The 22,953-nt window shown below is 45.0% G+C and overlaps 1 long non-coding RNA gene across 1 annotated transcript in view; it reads right to left on the reverse strand.

The window, feature by feature from the left end:
• Positions 1-1,626: 1,626 nt before the first annotated feature.
• LOC128408361 (uncharacterized) overlaps positions 1,627-22,953 on the reverse strand; it is a 48,235-nt gene continuing 26,908 nt past the window's right edge. Inside the window, exons 2-3 of the long non-coding RNA XR_008329047.1 lie at positions 3,713-5,560; positions 1,627-2,249 (exon numbers count right to left, since the gene is read on the reverse strand). This is a non-coding gene — a long non-coding RNA (uncharacterized LOC128408361). The remainder of the gene's footprint in view (positions 2,250-3,712; positions 5,561-22,953) is intronic.

Consider the following 22,953-nt stretch of genomic DNA (forward strand, 5'->3'; position numbering starts at 1 on the left):
CCTTGGCAAGGGGCTGTATTGGTGCCCCCCCAATCCCTTGCACCCAGGGAGATGCATTGGTGCCCCACCTCACCATGGACCAGAAACTCAGTTTGCTTTTCGTCACCTTTAGCCCTCCACCAGTGATTTTCTCCGTGGCCCAGAGCAGTGGAGGAGCAGCCTGGGGAGCATGCAAGTTCCTAGCTACTCCAAGCCACAGTGGAGAAGTGTGATAAGTTAATTTATGGAAGTTTAATTTATGGAAGGTGGAAAGTTTTGTGCCACCCCCTCTGCCCAACAGCCCCCTGCACTATCGCTAAAATTCCATCTGACTTGGGTAATTCTCCCTTGCCCCATGTCAGGGACTTGCATCAGAAGGACTGACTCTGAGGAGTGAGTGGAAGAGGTAGCAAGGGCCAGAGGCTGATCCAGGGGAAGGAGGTAGCCATTTATGGGATTCTGTGCCTCCCATAAGTTAGGGGTCAGAGCTGGAGGATGGAGAGGAGTCTGAGCAGTTGGAGAAGGGGGAGGTGGCGCAGGATGTGGGCGAGGACAGACAAAACATTCCAGGAGCAGCAGGAGAGACGGTGCCTGAAGAGCGGGGGGCAGAATCCCCTCCATCCCCTACTGGCTGTCCCCCAGGACCAGAAGGAGCTCGAAGAGGCTGGCACAGCAACAATTTCCAAGTGGAAGTTGCGGCTTGCTCCTGCTTGTGCTGTCAGACAAAGGTACTTAAGTTTGGGTGTAGGCATGGCCACACCAATGTTCCAACAGACCAGCTCAGAGCACAAGCTTGTCAGGAATGAGCCAGCTCTAAGTGAAGGTTTGCAGCTAACTGCAGAAAGCAGCCAGGAATGGAGAGGCTGCTTTGATGTTAGTCAGACAGGGGAGAGCTGGCAGCTGCATAATCTGGCGCCTCCTAACCGTGACATGCAAGCTGATAAGACAGTAGCGGAGAGCAGGCTAGAATGCAGGAAGCACAAATAGGCAGGAAAGAGTTAAGAGACAGCCTCTTGGAGAATGGAGAAGAGGCAGGAGATGACCCACTAAGTCTGAGGAGTCGGCGAATGGGAGGACTGCAAGATAGGAAGCAAAACAAAAGGCATAAGAAGCAAAAGTTCAATATCTTCTGTAGATACCGGAAGGAGGCTTCAGAAGGGTCATCTTGAGTAATGGTGCGGGAGGCTTTGTTAGAGCCGTCCAGAGCTATCTGTTTATTTTGCAATAAATCCACCTTTCTAATTAGCTATGTTTACTGTGTTATCAAGCTGGGAACCTGGACTCCTGACAAAGCCCAAGGAGGGGCACCTGCTGCTTAGTCACCAGAAGTGTGTGTGTGTGTGTGTGTGTGTGTGTGTGTGTGTTTAGTGCACCTCAGATGCTATTGTAAGTTTGTGCTTTGTCAATAAAGAATTAAGCTACTGGTTGTTTGTCATCCTTGGGCTGGTTGTGCTTAGGACATCCCTACATGCCATCCCACATTGTTGAGGAGGACAACGCACGGCCCTGCAGAGAGGCTTGGGTGGTGCAGTGCCGGTGGTTCTGTGGCAGGAGGTGAGGAATAGGGAATGCTCCATGTAACTTTTTTTAAAGAAACTCATTCATTTATTTCCATTTCTGGATGATTTCCTATTAAACTTCTCAGAGTGATTTAACAACAATAACATTGAGAATAAAAACGTATAAAACATTTTCACAGACAAAACATTTCAAATACAGAAGAATTCAAATCCCCACAAACACACACAAAACTCCCACCACCCCATGACCGCTTGTCAACTTATTTTATGATCAAAGGCAATCTGGGGTTTCAAGTGACCGGGGTTCAACAATTCTTTGTTGAAAGAATGCACAACAGGGCCTTGCATAGGATTAGTGAGGCGAAGAGACCACAATTTAACTGACTGAACATGAAATCCACAAATGCCCTGCAGATATGTAAGACTTTCCCCTCTTGATTTCTGCACTCCATGTCTAAACCACGTTTCAGCACAAATGCAAGAAGAGAGGAGCAGGGGTTAGTCAAAATCAATGGAAATTCTAAACATTAATCTTGAGCAAATTAGGAAAGGATTGGCTTTCATAATCTGTCATTCTTAGATAGCCCTATAGATGTTTTGCTGGCAAGTTTCAAAGTTGCAAACCATTCACACACACATATAAAATTAATAATAATTAAGACTGGGTGGGTAGACAGACAGTCAACTGTACTCATAGATGAGGCTGACAATTGCCGTATAGATTCCTGGTTTTAGCTGTTTAACCAGCATCTGCAAAGAAGAAAAAAGGAAGAACTGTGAGGAACCATATACTGGCTTCCCAGACCTAGATCCATTGAAAGAACAACAGTGCCTCTCCTGCCACTCTCTCACATATGGACCATTAAACAGCTATTAAGCAAAGCAAGGTGGTGCTACCCTTTGGGGACTCCTGCCAATCAACAGCAGGGCTGCAGAGCATGTGCCCCTCCAGATACTGTTGGATTTCAAGTCCCATTAGCCCCAGCCAGCGTGGTCAATGGCCAGTAATGATGGGAGTTGTAGTCCAACAGCATCTGGTTCCCTGCCCCAATTTCCAGCTTCATTAACTTATACAGTATCTTTGGTATTAAAACCTACTCTTATGCTCATACTAACATTAATATTCAGTTCAAAGATTATGCCAACATTTTTCCTCAGGTAAACATATAGGGGGGAAATGAAAGTGTTGGAAAGTTTTATTAGCAGGAACAGGAAGGCACTGAAACCTGAAATCCTTCACTCGCTTGCTGTATGTAACTCCCTTTGACCTCCATAGAACTTATATCTGAGGATCAGGCTCTAATCTTCTGGCCATAGATCTTTCTCGAACATTTCACACGAATTTTGCATCATGAACTGATGCATTTCATCCCCAGTCAGCCTACACATGCAACGGTACAATTGCATATTAAGCACTGGGGGTGGAGGAGGAGACACGTTCATTTACTGGGCTCATTAGAGTCAGGAAATTCCGGAATGACACATCACCATTGTTGTTTTTTTAAAAGGTTTTTTTTAAAAAAAATCAAATAATTATTTCTAATTGAGAAATCTCATGCTGGCTCCGGAAACACATGAGCCCAAACAAGAGGATGCAATTGTATTTCCTGCTTATACCGAACCTGAGTTTGCAATGCCATGCACATATACCTGGGAGTAAGCCCCACTGGAAACAATGAGACTTAACTTCTGAATAAGCATGTACAGGATCATGCTGCTAGCCTTTAACCTACCCAAGCAGGCCAGCCACAATCATAGATCATAGATGATCATAGAATCATTGTTGGAAGGGACAATCAATTCACCATAGACATTTCAACCCAGATTCTTCTTTCCCTTTCCTTGTGTTCATTATTTATTAAAGACGCCACACCCTCCTCATCACCCTTGACTGAAGAAGTCTTCAAACAGACCTCCATCTTCTGTCACCTTGACATCTCTTAATGCCTTTGTCTGAAGGCTCCTTGAGCCTCTTATCTCCAGCCATTACCAATTACACAGTGCAACTGTTAACCCTCTCGCAGGGGCAAGAAAGAAAAACTGAAGCCATTCTTCTAAAATGTGACTGCTCCTCTGTCCTATCAGTTGTCACCTTGCCCTATTGAAGGTTCCTCCTCCTAATCTGTGATCTAAACCAACCTGACACCACCCTTTTGGGTCCTTTCCCTTCGACTTTACAACTTGCTATTGTTATTTATGACTTAACTAGCTACCTCTGGGCTTCACGGCCCTCCTTGTCAATTGCCGTGGGATACCGTTGATATAGGAAGTGTGCTACGCAAGACCGGTCTTATTCCATGCAGTGGTGCCTCCATCTCTTTAGGGGTATGTGCTAAAGGTTTAAGAAGAAGAGGAGGTTAACTGTGGGCTTAACCTTTCTAAGCCCCTCTGCCTTCCTGAAGACAAAGACGCAAGCTCCAAACATGCATTACCTTCTCTGTGCATTTGTTTCAGGAGCGGGCCGTGTTAAGCAAAGGTACGCCAGTCGATAATAAACCTGCTCCACAGTGTCATTTGTGGGTGATTTGAAGAAAAACAGACCATGTAATCAGGTCTAAGGGGGTCTATAATACCAGCAGACGCTAGTGCTGTCAGCTATAGAAAATAATTAGAATGTTATCCCTGTGGCAAGTTGAATGTAAATACATCTAAAATACAACATAATGACATTCTCCTCTGTAAGCCAGGGGATCTGCTTCAAATAAAAGGGCCATTAACACAACAATTAAAGCCAAGGGGGCTGGTTAGGCCGGGAGCCCTCAGCCTGGTGCAGGGTGAGGCAAGCGAGCATGGGGTGTAAATCTTTTGCCATTGCAGCCAGGAATGTGACTATTAGCCCTCTTGTGACCCGAGGGCTTCCCAATAATGCATCTGCTCTCTGTCAGGGCCAGGATTTCGTAACATCTTTCTGCAGTGTGCAAAGGCAAGGGACTTTTCCACAAAGCGGTGCTAAGCGAGGATGGGTCACGGGTGTGGCCACCTCAATGGGGCTCAGCACGAAACAGTTCTCACCCCACCCCAGGCCTAGAGAAGTATGTAAGCACATGCTTTTTACTAAGTAACCTAGTTGATACAACGAGGGGGGTTCTCTTTAGCTTAAACTGAAGCATGTGTTTCATTGTTCCGGGGAGCCAATACATTGCTAGAACTTCCCAAGAAATATTCGTCAAGCAGTATTCCAGAGTACAGCTTCCCAACAGGAAGGGTATCTAAAATAGTCTTGTAGTGGGGGAATTGCATGATTCCACCCTGCCCAGCTGCTAATTGGCCATGATCTCTGAACCTCAGTTCTCCTTTTGCAAAATAAAAATAATAACGGAACCCTAGCTAATATTTATTTTCTGTATTTAAACATTCACACTCCACCTTTCATTCAATGGAATAGGTTTGTTGCAAGACTGAATGAAACAAAAAGGGTGGGGGGCATTAGTTGTTGTTTTTAATAGGGGAAGGATCAGGAGATCTGGAACATAGCAGAAAAATCTCATTGCTCAGGACCTCTGGGTCACCCCCTAGAAGTCATTCCTCAAGGAAGTGGAGACCATGGTCCATGGAAAAGGGCACTGGGAATTGTAGTCTTGTGAAGGGTAAACTACAGTTCCCAGGATTCTTGGTGGGGGGAGCTATGTACTTTAAATGTGTGGTGTGTATGCAACTATAGTGTCTTCACAAGGATGTGAAATGGGAAATTGACTAAGGTCATTTTACATTTAACTGATACTTTCTATTGTTGGACTTTTCCATTGCTCACTGCAAAAAAATAATAATCTCTCAGTGACTTACAAAGAGGTTAAGCAACAAAAAAGGCATAACATAAAACAGATGTGTGAAACCACTGGCCCTCTATATGTTGCTGAACTACAACTCCCACCATCCCTAGACATATAACCAAAACAATACATTTCAATAAAACCATTTCAATAACCATCAACAGGCCCAGCAGAAGCCAACAAAAAGCTTCAGCAGCATCTCGGTCCCATCTGGATTAAGCTTCATCCTATTGGCCTTCATCCAGTCCATTATCGCAACCAGGCACCAGTTCAGCACATCCACCGCCTCACCTGCAGAAGATGAAAAGGAGAAAAAGAGCTATGTGTGTTCCGCATACTGATGAAAGTGTGCTCCAAAACTCTGTATGACCCCACGCAGCGGTTTCATGTAGATGTTAAACAGCATGAAGGACAAGACCAACCACTGTAGTATCCCAAACCAGAGAACCCACAGGGCAGAGCAATATCTTCCAAGCACCACCTTCTGGAGCCCACCACCCAAGTAGGAGCAGAAACAACACAACACACAGTGCCCTCACACTCCCTGTGTCTTTCTCCTGACAAAGGTCACCGTAAAGGGCTACCAAGGCAGTTTTTGTGCCCAAAGTAGGCCTGAATCCTGATTGAAATGGATCTAGAAAATCAGATGTTTCGGACTACAGCTCCTCCAGGAAATCCTCCAGATAATTTGGACTACAACTGCTACCATCCCTTACTATTTGGAAATTTTGACTACCCTGAAGTACATTATTAAGCTCAATTGAACCTGGTCATGTTTAACTTTCTCTGGTGATCAAAACAATTCCCCCATCTCTCTACAGTATTAGAAAAAGGGGTAACAACCTTCATAATAATGTTTCTTCCCCTCTCTTCTCATATTTGGCAGGATAGGCTGTTGTCCATATTTAGGGCACTGGGTTTAGGTGTTTCAGAAGAGTAAAATTGAATTCAGGCGAAGAATCATCATTGAATGCAAGTGTGAAGGCTGACCATGGCCTCTGGCTTGCTCTGATCCAGGAGTGGGAGCCTCCAGATTTTCTTCCACTCCAACTCCCATCAGCCCCAGGCACCATGGTCAATAGTCAGAGGTGATGGGGGTTATAGTCTAGCAATACCTGCAAGTTCCTCACTCCTGCTTTAGCTGAACCTCTGAATAGGATCTTACCCATAACTGGAGCTCTGAAGAGAACCAATGCACAGTCTGTAGCCAGAAAGAGCCAATACACAGAGCTTATACACAGGCTGATTCTGTTCAGAGGTTCAAATAAAGACGCAGAGGTTGGAGGTGATGTGGTGGGCACAATCCCCCCCCCCACATGTTCAACATAGGTGAATTGGTTGTAGGAAGTGAGCTACACCCAATCCATTGCTATCCTTATTGCTATCTCTGTCCAAGCCCCTGGAACAAACAGCAAGTCAGTGCTTCATTTCCATGCAAAATGCTTAAGGGGAATGAAATTAGGACACGGATTGACAGGCCGACAACATGAAGAATACTATAAAGCAAACAAAGGGCATACGGTGATTCTTGTTCTGCAAGAAAATATTTCCTAAAAATAAAATACACGGGCCATTGAAGAACCCAGTGGCCTCTCCACTAAAGCACCACTGTATAATAATAAACAGGAAATCTCCTGCGCTGCTCAGCCAAGCAAGGGGGGAGTGGGGGAATCTGAAAACGACTACCAATGGAAGAATGTTTCCAAAAGAAAACTAAAGTGTCTTCACTTTTCAACATGGGTTATGGATCTTTCTTCCTTTCCAGCAGCCGCGAATCCCATCTGGTTCCTGTTTCTATTTGTCAGATCTCCCAGAAACCTCCAAACCTCATGGGCAGCAGCTCAGCCTTCCCCCAGGCGTGGTAGACTCCCTTCCAAAGCAACTCATGGAATGGCATTTATTTCCAGGTGGACATGCTTGGAAGTAAGAGGGCAGGAGATGCCTGGAAGTGTCTCACATTTATTCCCCCTTTATTTCCCTCTGCTGTCTGAAGATGAGAATCTTAAAATATCCTCCACCTGTTGCTCTTGCACAGCCAACACCCATTTCCATCTGGTCATATTCAGCAACCAAGAATTTGGAATGGACTCTAATGATGCTGCTGGCTTCCAACTCCTGAGAAGTCAGATGCATGGTGTGCCAACTCCCATGGTGCATTTTCAGACACACAGACCCTTAAAACCTGCCATTTCCTTCCATTCATCTTGTCTGGTACTAATTGATCCCAGCGTAAAGGGTCTCAGGTTCAATTCCCTGCATTTCAACTTAAAAGAAGCTCTGTTAAGGCTGTGAAAGGACCTCTGTTTGAGTCCTAGAAGAGCTATTGCCAGTCAGAGTAAGCAACACTGGACTATATAGACAAATAGTCTGACTCAGTAAATGTTATTACCTATAACTGAGGGGAGCTTGGCATGTCAGATCATCACAAATAACATGACTTGGAATTAACAGGACATAAAAAACCAACAGTTTTTCTCTGGTGCAACTTTCCTTCCAATATGCTTTTATTAATGACTTGTATGACCTCGTGCAATAAATCACTTCATCAATAAGGAATAAACACCCTTCATATTCTATTTACAAATAAATCCCTATTGCACTGTGCTTTAGTTCAGCAAGTGTATTGAAGTGTGCTCTAGGTCTGCATTTTGTTTCCTACTATTTAGATTTTGAGCGTTTTTTGTGGTTCCCAGACGAAAATACCGGGAAGAAAAGCATACGGAGACATCCTAAGGGATTCTGGCTTTTTCCATTGGGGGGAGAATGCAGGAAAACATGACTGGGTACCCAAAGAAGTAGCAGGCTGCCAGCTACAGCCACAAAGAGAGGGAGGGAGGGAGGGAGGGAGGAGGGAGAGCAAGAGAATGCAAAGCAGAAACTCTAGGTGACCAAGAGTTAGTTGGGTCCTCCTCATTTAAGGGGAAAGTCTGTTCTGTTCTCTTTGTCTGCTGCACACCATATCTTCAAAATGATATTAGAAGCAAGATATTCACAGGAAAAATCCTGCCCTGCAAAGCTTTGGTCAAAACAGTGTGCTAAAAGATGTGTGCAATTTATATCAAATTAGTAACAAAGTGGATTCTTCACCTCACACTTGCCAATGGAACATAATAATATTATGCAAAGGAACCCTTCTTATCCCCTAGATAATAGTAACCTATATTTCATACGTTGTAATAAAGAAGAAGAAGAGGAGGAGGAAGAAGAAGAAGAAGAGGAGGAGGAGGAAAAGGAGGAGGAGGAGGAAGAAGAATTCTGTACGATCTCTGCAACTAGAATTCTTAAGACTGTTAGGGAATACTTTGCAGGTATATTAGGGAATGAGCACCACAAGCTTTTGATTGGGACTAATACAGTAAGATGGATACATTTAGGACATTGGAATGGAACTTACAGAAGACATCAGGAAGTAGCTATAAATCAGTCCAGCACAGTCATAGAATAGCATCAGTTCATGGGGGAATAAGGAAAGATAGCTCTGAAAGGGGGCTATGCTGGGACAATGGAATCAGGAAGGACCTCATGTAACCACAGCAAGAGGATTATAGAAGCTGCCTTATGCTGACTCAGACCTGTCATTGGCTCTGGCGCCACCTACTGTTGGCCTCCCTGCCTTCTCCCCACCAGCCCCACTGGGCACTAACCACCACTGACGACAACACTAGGTAGAAGGAAGCTTCCTAGGTCCCTAAAATCAGTTTAGGGAAGTGCTCATGTCCTTAACCCAAATTATTTCAACAGCTTCATTCACATCAGTGCTAGAACTCTGTGGAGAGGTTTGGCTCAGACTTGTTGAGGTTCTTGCTTCTTAGGGCATTCCCCCCCCCCCGAATCCTTCCTATGAAACTGGGGAGAGTCCCTTCCCTGCAATTAACAAGCTCCAGATAGAACTTTCTCATCAGAATTCTCCCTTGTCAGCATTCTTTTTAATTAGTACATTTTCCATTTTCTGTGAGAATCTATTATGAGAACCAATTCGGCACGGGGACCAGTTTTGTGGGGGCTTTGTACTTAAAGGAGATGATCTGTCACTAGAACCCCTTTTAAAGTGCCACGTGGCTCTTCATCTCTGAAACGCATCTGTACAATCTAAAGCTTTACTTTTAAAAAATCAAACACATACATTGATGGAGAGAGTCACAGTTGTTCTTATCTGGCAGGCTAATTATGTAGAGGGGTTTTTTTAAGTGACTGAATACACACACACACACTATAGCATGACTTCCTTATCAACTATATAATGTTTCAAATGAAGCCAAGACTTGCATATTCTGGGTATTATGCTAACTATGGAAGTTTGAACACACAGCACAACCAATGAACTTTGCTTTCTCCACAGTCATTCTATACCATTATATTTCAGAATGGCTACGTGAAGGCAAGAGGCATGAAAAAAGAGGAACTGACACATTACATGCAAGGATAGTGTCACACATATTAAATAGCTGCTAAATTCCTATTAAATCCAAGGGTTAATCCACACAGATCTGATAATTGTACTAGAACCCTGGCAGGAGGAAATACAAAATGTTACTTAATACATTCGCAGCTTTCCAACTATGCTAGGAATATTGCTTTTTTAAATTGCTGGGAATTCTCAAATTTCAGGCTACATAAATGCTAGCTCGTATATCCCATTTCTCTTATGTAAAGAGAGAGAAAGAGAAATAAAAGATGCTCAGCTTTGATAGTGCTTCTCACCTGTCGGGAGAAGTGAGAGTTTCTTGATCCACGGCAAGCAGACAGTCACGGCTGCTGCGGCAGCAGAAGTCTATTTCAGGGGAAGCCAAAGTGGGGCCCTCCAGATGTTGCTGGACTCCAGCTCACAGCAGCCCCAGCAGCATGGCCAAAAGAGGATTAGACAAAGTCATGGAGAGGAGGGCTATCAATGGCTACTAGAGATGATGGCTATGGTCTGCCTCCACAGTTGGAGGCAGCAATACCAGTTGCTGCTCTTCTGCTCATGTTCTGCTCCTTGGTTTCCCACAGGCATCTGGTTCTTCACTTTGAGGACAGGATAATGGACTAGATGGCCCATTGGTCTGATCCAGCAGGCTATTATACAGTAGTACCTCAGGTTAAGTACTTAATTCGTTCCGGAGGTCCGTTCTTAACCTGAAACTGTTCTTAACCTGAAGCACCACTTTAGCTAATGGGGCCTCCTGCTGCTGTCGCACCGCAGCCACACGATTTCTGTTCTCATCCTGAAGCAAAGTTCTTAACCTGAGGAAATATTTCTGGGTTAGCGGAGTCTGTAACCTGAAGTGTATGTAACCTGAAGTGTCTGTAACCCGAGGTACCACTGTATTCTGATTAGTCAGGGATGATGGGAGTTGTAGAAAACATCTCCAGGGCACCACATTGGCTATTGCCAATCTATTTGGCATTGCTTGTGGTGTGCAGAAGTGCCAGGTGTTTACCTCCACCTCACCCCACAGTTTTCTCCACACAGCACCCCTTGACACTCACAGAAGTACACCCCAAAGGACAGTACACCCTTGGAGGGCTCCTCAATACATAGAAATTGCAATGGGGCAGATGGCATTCTGGTTTTGACTAGAGAGGAATAGGGAGACATCCAGGAAAATGACAAAATGAAGACCTGAAACTGTTAACAGGGCCAGCACCTGAGGTAAACTCCAAAATGGTGTCCCCCCTTCTGCCAGGGAAGAAGGGATGAGGGAAGAGCTACATCAGGAACAAGGTGTGTGTGTGTGTGTGTGTGTGTGTGTGTGTGTGTGTGTGTGTATAAGAAAGCTCAACATCAGGATCTGCCACCCCAGTGGATCTTGCCACCTGAGGCAGTTGACCCACTTGGCCTCATGGGTGGGCTGGCCCTGACTGTTAAGATGCCACTACTGAGTCCTGCAATAGCACAGAGAGGCTGTCAAGAAGACATCAAGAAATATCTGCCATCACCCCTCCCTGTGCTCCAAATTCTGAGCTTGTCCAAATGAGCTCCTGCTGCTCAAACACTGCAGCAGACTGAAAAACACATACGTGTGCCCAGAAAAAAAATGCCCTCCTAAACCCAGGCTAGCAGGCAGGTTGTTTTCTTTCAGTCCTGTGGGGCAGGGACCTTTGGTGCCCGAGCCTGCTGCTTCCTTAGGGCAGTAGGAGAAGGACTGTAATTCAGAGGCCCATAGAGATCAGTGATAGAGCATCTGCCTTTCAAGCAGAAAGTCCCAGGTTCAACCCTTAGCAACTCCAGGCTGGGCTGGGAATATCTCCTGTCTGAAACCCCAGAGAGCTGCTGCCGGTCAATAGACAACACTGAGCTAGATGGACTCATATCCTGTTATAGGTCAGCTTCCTGTGTTTCCTAGTTGTCATTATTAACATGATACTAACACACTCATTGTGTGCACTGTGAGATGCATCAATGGACTAGATGGACCAATGGTCTGACTCAGTAAAAGGCAGCTTCCTGTGTTCTTAGTTGCCCTCAGCTTTGCAGAAGTTCCCCTACCCCCAATGCTGGCTGGGAGGCCCAGGTTGGTGCAGCTGTCTTTGGCCCTCCAAACCTATCAATGGGAGATTGGCTGGGCTTCAGAAGGACCTCCATGTGCTATTTTTTCCAGCAAGCTCCTCAGCAGGTAACCTTTCTGCCCCTCTGTGTCCCAAATGCTGAATACTTTTGCTCTCTTAAAAAGGAGTAATCAGAACCATTCGGTTTTCTTCCAGCCAGCCTGGGCCCCTGGTGGCACAGAGCCATTCAGTCCTTTCAGAAACCCTCCCTCGAGCCAGCCAGTCCCCAGTCCTATTCCTTTTGGGACGCGAACGCCTTGTACAAGGAGACTTGGTGACGTCAAGGCAAGCCCTATTCAATTGTCCCCAGTTATTATGAGAAGCAAGGAGTAGTTTATATGCCACACCTCGGTCGTCAGGAAGTCAGAAAGCATAAATCTCCACTGGGAGGGAAGGCAGTTTGTTTGCAATTCACTCATTTCTTAAAACTGGAACAGCAGATGACGGCGCTGAAGACCAGCCACTTGTGGTCTATAACCCATTTTGAGTTCTGGACTAACTGCCCCAAACTCAGTCCTAGCAGGCAGTTATAGTAGAGTGAAACCTTCTGTGGTTTCAGGGGTTTGTGAAGTGCACACCTCTCGGCTCAGTAGACGTCTCTCTGGATATGTTATCTGCATTAAAACAGGCTACTGTGTTCTCTACATCTCCCCATCTCCATTGCCATGTAAAGAAACAGGTGGGACAAAGAGTACCTAACAAATAACAGTGCCCCATTCCCTCTATTTTGGTGCTCCTCCCTCTTTTGTCATCATTTCCCCTCTTGTAAAAGAAGGGTATAGTTCCTCAGGGCTGAACTGTATCCCCTATGCTATTTAACATCGACATGAAACTGCTGAGTGGGGTCATCTGGAGTTTTGGAGTACGTTGTCAGCAATATTCTTATGACACTTAGCTCTGCTTGTCATTTACATCTTCAAGTGAGGCAGTGGAAGTGCTGGGCCATTGTCTTGTCCTGGTAATGGACTGGATGAGAGCCAACAAACTGTAGCTCAGTCCAGATAAGACGGAGGTGCTTCCAAGAAATGCTTGCACTGATGGGACAAGGCATCCTTCTGGACTGAATTTCACAACAAACTGTGGCTTGGTTGATGCAAACCTGGTTTCACTGCCTCCCAAATAATACACCCGGAGCCTTGCCCATATAAAAAGAGGCAGTGGCGAGAACTTCCACGGATAATGCCGGCTGAGTGGTCTTGTCCCTGCCCTGCCTTTTGCCCCACAGCTAACAAAGATAATGAGTAACACTGATATTAAATAGGGATTTGGGAGCTTTCTTTTTTGGAAAGTGGATAACACATTACAGCAGATAGGAAAATCCATCAGACTTTATTTAACTGTAACATTTATTAAGAGGAGTGAAAAGGTCAGTGCGGAGCTTGCGGCGTATGGGCTAAACTCCTTTCCCCAGCCCTGAAAGCGACAAGAAAGCAGATCCTTTAAGATGCAACTATCTTAAGCTCCCCTCCGCTGTTTAAACTCTTGGTAATTCTAGGTTTTGGAGACAAACGTCAAAGCAGAGGGCTCTTCCCTTCATTATTCAAGTAAAGGCCCCATCAATATTATCTGTAATAAGAATCTGCTGTTGACATGGCTCACCCTGCAGTTCCTGTTCCAGGCAGCAGCCTCTGTCAATAGGATTAAAGTGAAGGAATGCCTTTGACAAGCCCACTGGCTGCTGGTTCACTGCTGCCATCAGGCTGCCAAATTGAAAAGGCATTAGGCACCATTGTGGGCCGACGAGGGCAAGCCGAGAGCAAGCTCGTCCAAATGGGGGACTTACACCTTAAGACTTCACCTGGACTTCTGCGGCTCTGCGGGTCAATCCATGTGAATGTCATCATCTTCCACGGGGGCGGGAGGGAGACGGTAAATCCTCATGCAGCTAGGAGGGCACAGCTTCCTCTCGCCATTCCCTCCTACCCCAGCGTGTTGCAGTGTCTGCTGGAGGGACAGCCAGCACTGAAGGGATGTAGGAATCTGCCTTATACCGAGTCAGATCATTGGGCCATTTTGCTCAGGGCTGTCTATGCTGGGTGGCAGAGGCTCTCCGGGGTTTGGGGAAGAGAACTCTCCAAATCCTGCCTCGTGATTTCGGGGCTCAAACCTAGGACTTTCTGCATGCAAAGGAGATGCTTTGTCATGGATGTATGGTCCTTCCCCAATAGGGTGCTCAGCAAATAGGGTGTTGGGATCAAGCCATAGCTGTCAACTTTTCCCTTTTTTAAAGGGAAATTCCCTTATTCCAAATAGGATTCCTCACAAGAAAATGGAAAAACAGCTATGGATCAAGCCCTGCTACAGGGGGAACTGGCAACAAAACATTGCTGTATATCCTTGCTTCCTAACAGGAGTGGTTCAGAGGTCCAGCCAGCCATGGCATCCTTGTGGAAACTCCATTGCCCCCTGCCTCCTGCTCTTTTTTCTATTTTTCTTTCCCAACAGTCAATATTCTGTTTATTATTATTATTATTATTAATTTCCAAATTATTACAAATCAGACCAAATTACTTCAATTTAATATAAACAGTCAATATTCTGTCTCTTACTTGTGAGCTTGCTCTGTTCTCATGGGGCTGTTGTTTTAGGGGTTGCCTTCTTGCTTATATCATTTAAAAAAAACCCAACTAAATCTTTATTTCTAGTTCTTTTACACACCTTTTTTGAAACCTACCCTGGGATCGGTGGATGGCAGTTGGGCTAAAAATGCTCTGAAATAAACAGAGAGACCTCTCAGAGTTCTCCCCAGCATGCTGATAACCCCCCCACCCTTGTTTCTTATTTTGGCTTCAATCCTGGCAGCACTCAGCACCTGCATTTGCTATTGGAAGGAGTGATTATTTCCTCAGCTGATTAGGAGTGTATATGAGCCAGCTGGAAATCAGCAATCACTGTAATTACAGTTCATCTGTAATTATTGCTAATCAATAATCATTAAAATAGCACTTTCGTGGGACAATCCGTTCATGTGCAGGCACAGTGCCCACATGCAAAGAAATCCTCATAAGGTCCCCATATAGGGGGAGAATCTTATCTATGGTTGAAGACGGCAGATCCATGCCATGTGTTTAAAGTACATTCAGTGCTTTAAGGGCACTGGGAACTGCAGTTCTGTGACGGGAAACTACAGCTCCCATGATTCTTTGGGGGAAGTCATGTGGGATTACAGCTTAACTGTCTTAAATGGAGCAGAAAGCTAGGTGAAGGTTGATGTCCTCTGCTTATGGTAAGGATTAGCACAAGAAGCAACCATGCAAGGTTCTAGTATATTCATCATCATCATCAACAACAACAACAACATCATTTATACCCCACCCATCTGGCTGGGTTTCCCCAGCCACTCTGGGCAGCTTCCAACAAAATATTAAAAATACAGTAAAGCTTCAAACATTAAAAACTTCCCTAAACAGGGCTGCCTTCAGATGTTTTCTAAAAGTCAGATAGTTGTTTATTTCCTCGACATCTGATGAGAGGGCTTTCCACAGGGCGAGTGCCACTACTGAGAAGGCCCTCTGCCTGGTTCCCTGTAACCTCACTTCTTGCAGCGAGGGAAGCACCAGAAGCCCCTCTGTGCTGGACCTCAGTATCCGGGCTGAACGATGGGGGTGGAGATGCTCCTTATGAGTTAAGATGTATAGCCAAAGATATAAGGCCACCGCATTCCTGTGAAGAGTCCTTGCTCTCATTGGAGTCTTTGCATCTTATTCAGAGTATCAAAACAAAGAGCAGCACTTAGTCTTTTAGTCATTAGTCTAAGGCAGGTTGGGCAGGTGGCACAAAGAACAGTGACAGTGTACTTCTAGGCTTGTATTACTCAGATCTAAGTCCCACTGGAGTCAACTGAACTTGCACACAGGCAGTTATGTGCTCCCTGTATTTCAGTTCCAAATCTAGCCACCATTTATTTCATAATCAGCCTAAGAAACTTCCCAGGGTCAAGTTCATAACTCAAACTCAGAGGTTCTCCTGCAAAAGCTGGACTCCAGTCCTCTGTGTTACTTATTTGGTAGACTTCCAACCTGGCTTTATCTAGAAGTAGGTTACAAATCCGTAGAACAATGAAAACAATAATATAACTATTTTAAAAAAAGAAAAAGAAAATAAGTTTACACAACACTGTTTAAGATTAACTCTCACCTCTCCAAATGCCTTTGGAAAAGGAATGTCTTCATGTTAACTTCAGAAAAAAGCCAAATGGGCCTCTTGGGATTCAAGTTCCCTCATTACCTCATTTTCTGATATGAACTTCTTTTTAGTCCCAGACGTGATGGCCAAAGACATCACACAAATGGTATAGAAAAAGGTTCCCTTCCCATTAAGTTGCATTTGCATTCCCTCTTGAGTTAATTTGGGGTGGGGAACCTCAGCCCTGAGGGCCAAATGCAGTCCTGCAGCCTTTTATCTCTGGCCCTTGGGACTCTCACAGAGCCACACAGCCTCCTCAGCTGCACCCCTCACCAGACCTGCTTTGCATTTGCCATGAGTCTTTTGGCCTGGCTGAAATGTGCCCTGGGACTCGGATAATATTTCTTGCTTGCCTGTGTGAAGGATAGAGAAGGGGCTGTGAGCGTATAGAAACCAGCTGACGGTAAGATTTATGCTTGTTGCTCCTCCCACTTTTGCCTACGGCCCCTGGCAGGTTGCCCAGAAGGCAATGTGGCCCTTGAAGTGGAAAAGGTTCCTTACCCCTCTATGATCACTGAAAGGCCCCACATTGTCCCACAATGCAAGTTCTGAACTAAGGCAGCATATCTTTTGTTCAGCCAGCCACAGAGTGAAGTGAATCGAGGGGTGAGCTGAAGTACAGTGAGTAGTAAAAGCACAGCTGCATTTTTGTGAGGAGGTGTAAAAGGTAACAAGACATCTCCAAGAATGTAATGGGATTACATTAAGCCAGGCTTTGCCAACCCAGTGCTCTGCAGATGCTGGCAGGGGTCACCCTGTTTCATTCCCTCTCCTGTTTTCCACTACCCACCACCATCACGCAGCATCTTCACTTCTCTGAGGTGCCCATCTTGTGACTGGACCTTTCAAACAGGTCTCACCTGAACAAGAGACTTTATAAATGCAATACTGCCATCAACCCTCTGGACCCTCATCCTGCCACGGACATCAGAAGCCACCCAAACCAACAGTGCATGAGGAGAGTAAGTTCTGCCTAAAGGATACTCTGGTTTTGGTGTTTTATTTTAATTTTTGATCATGCTTACTTGCTGTTTCTACCCTTTACCCTGTTTCTATACTTCTGAATAAACTGTATATCTGGGATTTCTGGGATGTACTGGTTTCTGGGGGTGGCGGTCTGTACCCCCTCCCAACACCCACATAACTGCTGGTTATTTAAATTAGATCAAATTCATGGAGGTTGACACTCTCAACCCCTATGAGCCATGTTAGTTCCCCGAGGTGGTGAGGCTCATTTGACAGCAAGAAGGAACCAAGCCTTTAGTGTCATCAACCTAGTCTTATGCAATACTCTGACAACAGAGATTCAGCACATGCCTTTCAACTTTTAAACACTTGCTCAGAATTATTGTATTCCGTTGGGCTCATGCAGGCAATGAAGAATGCATACTTCCCATAATACAGTGCTAATTTCTTTTTTTTAACTTTTTCATGTATATTTTTAATTGTATGGTTTTCTATATCGCTGTTTGAAACCACTCCATTTTTTAAAAAATGAATAGCGGTATATAAATATTTTTATAAATAAATAAATGGATCCATTATGTACAGAGGCAGTATATCTCTCAATACCATATTTTTTGGGTGGTGGGGGTGGTGGAAGGACATAAAACAGGAAGGTCATCTACCTCCATTGTCCTGCTTCTTACTGTCAGAGAAATCAGGGTCAAAGGGTCAGCATCGGCACTATTCATCTCTTTTATATTATTTTATTGAACAACAAAAACAGACAATAACAACAAAATAATATAAGTTCAACACAAGAAGCTTTTGATTAGGAAGTCAAAAGAGAGGGAAAAAATCAGGAATGAACAAAATGGAAACAACTATAGCATTATTTCCAACTTTGGGTGGTTGGCAGAACCCTAATACTCTAGCAGAAGCCACAGTTGCTTCACGTGTTGGGCCTCCACCTTAAACAGATTTCTGAACCCAGAAATCCAAGCAGCACCAGTGGCAAGACTAAGGGAGCCATTTTATTTCCCACAATGCTCTGAGCCTGGCTGAATGCTCTGAGGCTGAGCCTGGGGATCCAGCCAGTGGCACTTCCACTCATCCATTTGTTGGATAGAAGGGGGAGCTCTGCACTGGCAAAGTGATGCCAGTGGCATCCAATGGGAGTCTGCTGGAGACTTGACAGGGCTGGGCAGCAGGGGTGCCAACCTGAATATAATATTGGGGGGAGCTGATAAGCCTTGCCTCACAAAACTGATCACAATACGTGGTACACACATACCATTTGAATGGCAATGCTCATCAACTGGGGGGCAGCCCTCTCAAATATTTTATGGGGGGTGGGCTGAAGGGACACCAGTCCCTAGGAGTTGGCTCCTATCTGGGTAGAGGGATACCTCTGCCCAATCTAAATGCCTCAGCAAAACAGGTTTTGAATGATCTGCTAGCCCTGATTTGGGCTGACTGCTGTTAAACTTTGGCTTGATGCAGGAAACTAATTATTGAGTGTTCTGCTTGGTGCTTTTTGGGTGGAACATTTGTGTGTGTGTGTTGAGAGGGGAGGGGAGTGCACTCGGCACACTCTCCTTGTTTTCTATTTAAATCTTACCCTAATTTGTTCTCCCTCTGTCCCCTCAGGTGCTGAAGCCAGGTCAGGAAGCAGACAGCTTAGAGTAAACAGATTAATTCTGATTTCTTTTTTATATTGTCAAAGCTATTATTATCCTCCAAAAGGAAAGGAAAAAAATAATGACCCTCATTTTCATTAGGCTGCAGGTTCCATTGGGCTTCAGAAACAGAGCCAGGAAAGCACAAATGTCAAAATATTCTGGAGGAAAGATGAAAACCCTATCCAGGGCATTTCAGGGAACAGGAGACTTGTCAAAGCAGGCTGTCAGGCTGGCTGCAAAAATTTTCAGTTCTAATTACAATTATTTCTAGGTTTTTTCTGTTTTGCTTTTAAAGAGACCTATTTCCCCCACTCCGATTTCTGCTCAACAGTAAATAAGGAATACTAATGTAATTTACAAGCATGCAGCAGTGTACCTGTTAGCACGCTTCCAGAGAAGTGGGTGGGTGGGACTATCGACAATGATGCTTGTGGTTTGATAGCACTGATCACCTGTTCTGGGGAAGGCTGAAGAGAGTGCCAGTATTTACTTCATCTGACTAATGGAGCTGCCTAGGATGTGGCTGCAGGGCAATCTACGACCACCACTTGAACCCTTGGCTGGATGAGAATGTGGGACAACAACAAAGTTCATATGCCCATGATGTTTGAAAAGTTAACCTTCTGGCAAGCGACAGGCATACTCAAAACTGAATCAACACAAAGTGGGGCGGGGCATGCCAAAGTTTAAAGTTTCGTTTTGTCCTCATTGGAAAACAAAACACTAAGCCAAACCATGGCTTAGTGCACACAAGCAAATGTGCTGGATCACCACTCCTTTGTTCCTCCCCAGTTGTTCTGCTGCTACATTGCACTGATCTAAGCCATATTTCACCTGAGTGTGTCATCTGGACCTGGAATCCTTGTTTAGCTCTTCCAGACAATCACGCCCTCTAAACCATAGGGCAAACTTTGGTTAGAGCTCATGGTTTGTCTGGAGAGAGATAAAACAGGAACCTGGGAAGTTACCCTGGGCTGAACTGCAGTACCCATAACAAGGTGCGGCAGAATCTCATTCTCCATAACAAAATATTGCAAATTATCGCTGGAATAATGCAAGTCCCTCCAAAATGGAGTTGCCAGACCAAGAGTATATTTGGGCACACGCATACACACCCTGGCAACCAGTGTAACAAATACAGAGGAATGAATGACTATCTGGAAAGTTCCTTCAGGGCGAACACAGGCAACCGCAAAGCTTTTATGGGGGTGCGGGGAGAGCGCTTGAAGGAAAGGCAGGAGGACAAGACAAGTCAGGCAAGACATTTAACTTCCAAGTTGCACAATTCACTGCAATGAAGCAACGCACTGCTGCTTTTTGCCCTCGCCTCAACCAAACCTTCAGTTTAGGAATCATGTCCGTAGGGAAACAGACACAGTTCCCCATTTCTGTGCCTAGTCACTGGCTCTCCAGGTACTAATTTAGCAAAGAGGGAGAACAGATGACTTCCTGCTTGACTGGTCTATTTCAACAGCCTTTCTCCCCCTCCAGGGGTGCACACATGCATCAGTGGTCAAGCCTGCAGAAAAGTCAACTCGCTGCTACAGTCCAGGCTTGAAAGAATGCCAGGCCCTTTTTCCTCTGTGAGTCAGCTGCTCGGCTTCCCAATACCTTGGCTGCCGATCCGTTTGTCTATCCCCTGGCTCAGGGTAAAAGAGTCAGGACAGTATTAAAACTGTCAGATGGGGGCAATTTATGTATATAAACAGAGCTTTGCTCTGCTGATTTACACCCCTGATAACACACTGCCCACAGGTAACAAGCGCGGCTCCATCTGCCAGTGAGACCAGTTTGGATTGACTGATCCATAAAATTGGGGAGGCCTCCTTTCCTTATCGCCCTCTACATCAATAGGCACAAGCACACACACACTCGCAAAGCAGGGGCAGCCAGCAAGTACTCATGGAGTAACATGATGCAATAAATGCTTTCACCCAGCAAATATCAGGAGAGAGATTAGATAAGGTGGCTCAAGCTCATTTTAACCACTAGGGTGAGCGCCCAGACAGTTAGCTTTCTTTCCAAACGGTGCCTCGAGCAGTCAAGCCCGTCTGTTGCAATCCACAGCCCACTGGCCTCCAGTGCGCCCAGGTTTCTAAAGTCCAGTTAAAACTTGCCTCTGCTGAGTTTGATCCTGGAAGGCTTCCCTTGACTGCGCAGCAAAGTTTCTCCCCTGAACGCGGACGGAAGGAAGGTGACCCGAAATCGTTTTGGACTTTGGCTGTGCAGCCAGGTGCAAGAGGCAGCGATGAGGGTAAACATCAACTCGGTTCAAGGGGCACCTATAGAATCCACACTTTCCAAAACAATACGCAAACTGAAACACAGCTGTCCGTTTGAATTTTTCTTCTATGAATTTTGCAATGTCGTTCTCTAGCCAAGTGATACATACAAAATGCATGTGCACAGAAATGCATGTAACAGTGAATATAACAAACAAAAATGGACTAAATTAGGGAAGATTGGTTTGTAAAAATGCATAGAAAAATGTGCATATAACAGGAGAAAATCACACTTAAAATGTTGGTGAATTCTCATTTTTCTTTTTTTAACCCACAAACTGATGTGGAGGCGGGAAATGAGAGAAAATGAAATTGGCAGGTTTGCCAGTCCTTAGCCACAAGTAGTGTTCTTATTGTGTAAATAATAATTGATGAGGAGCAGCAGTAGTACCACCCAACCGGTTGGCTTTTTAATTTTTTTTTTACAAAAACAAAAATCAAATGGGGATTGTATTTGGAGTGGCTCTAGGAAAAAAGACCAGCAACACTGGGCCTTGGCTCTTTCCCAGTGACAACATTCTTTAACCACCTTCCTCCCCCAGTTTGAAAGCAGTAGGAACTCTGATAAACGTCTTCCTATGTGCATCTCCAACAGATGGGTCCTCTGTTGCTACTAACCAGGTGAGAGACATTGTGGAACGTTTGGCTGTGTCTCAGCTGTGTTTGGAAGAAGAAGAAGGCACCTCCCAAAGCATCTGCACAGAGGTATGGGGTGAAGAGACCACACTCTCACCTTCCTTGCGAGGCAAACCAAGCTGAGCAGCACTGCCTAAGTGTGTTGCCTTAGTCTGAGCACACAGGACCTCAGACCAGCAATCTTTTGGAGAGGCAGCACAGACATAGGCATCTCCCTTTAATTCTCTTTGAGACACCAGCAGCCAACGCTTGGGCTAGGCCAATTCAGCGAGGGAGCAGTAGCTGCTCAGTCAACTTCAGGCGTCTAATTCAACAATTTATTAAAGGATTCAAGATAAGAGAGAAGGAGAAATACGAGGTTGCATTAAAAGGAAATAAACAGTTGTTTCTACCTAATCCTTACACTGTAACAGTCCCTAACTTAAGTTCAGCAACTAGGCGTTAACAGTCTTGCATGCCCCAAAAATGTACAGGACCAGTTTTGAGGCTGAGGTAATTGGCGGAGCTTTTTCAGGCATGGAGACAGAGGCAATATTAAAACTACTCCATTTTTATGATGAGTTTTTTTTGGTGGGGCATTGATTGACTGGGGCAGGAGGGACAGAGAAGCAAGCATCCAATCATACTTGGTGCTTTTTGAGGCCCAATATATAGGCAGGATGACAATTTCCTGGAAAATGTCTCTCATGTCTTCCAGAAAAACTCAAGAGACACCGCAGTTTGCCTGCTTTGTTGTTATGGCAGAAAGGGGTTTTGGCAGACACACAAATTCTTAAAGAGACAGGGCTGTGGGCTCAGCATTTAACACAGGGTGATTAAAAAGTTCCATTTCTTGGAAGAGTCCAAAGAATGTCCAAAAGGAGCCTTGGGCTGACGGTTGCCTATCCCTGCAATTGTTAAAATTATTGGGCAGGATTACATGCTCTTTCCCCCTCACATCTGGCCTGTGGTGTCAATGGGAACACACACTCCCCTGCCTTCCCTGGCACATTGGCTGCTTCTACAACCACCAGCTGCCACACAGGGATGGCACACTGGAATACATATATATGCATAAAAATCCAATGTGTGTAGGCCAAAATCATGGGGATGGCCATGCAGTTTTGGTCTACATGCATTGGGTTTCCTTTATGTAAGCCCTATTCTGACATGCCATTTTAGTGTATAGATGCACAGCCTTTTTGCCTTTTTAGGGTGTAGAAAAGATAGTTTATCTCTGCACTGCCCAAATACAAGGCACAGAGAAATTTCCCTACCTACTGTTGACAGAGCCAATCTTTGGTTTGAATGCAACATAGCGCCTACCTTCCAAAGGCACTATAACACCCTGAGAAGGCAGATCCCCACCTGTATTCAATATTAGCACTGCAGAGTGCAATTTCACCATACAGCAAAAAAATGCTCAGTAAAATTGTAAATACACAACAAC

This window comes from Podarcis raffonei, chromosome 2 (assembly GCF_027172205.1).
Source record: "Podarcis raffonei isolate rPodRaf1 chromosome 2, rPodRaf1.pri, whole genome shotgun sequence".
Classification (NCBI taxonomy): domain Eukaryota; kingdom Metazoa; phylum Chordata; class Lepidosauria; order Squamata; family Lacertidae; genus Podarcis; species Podarcis raffonei.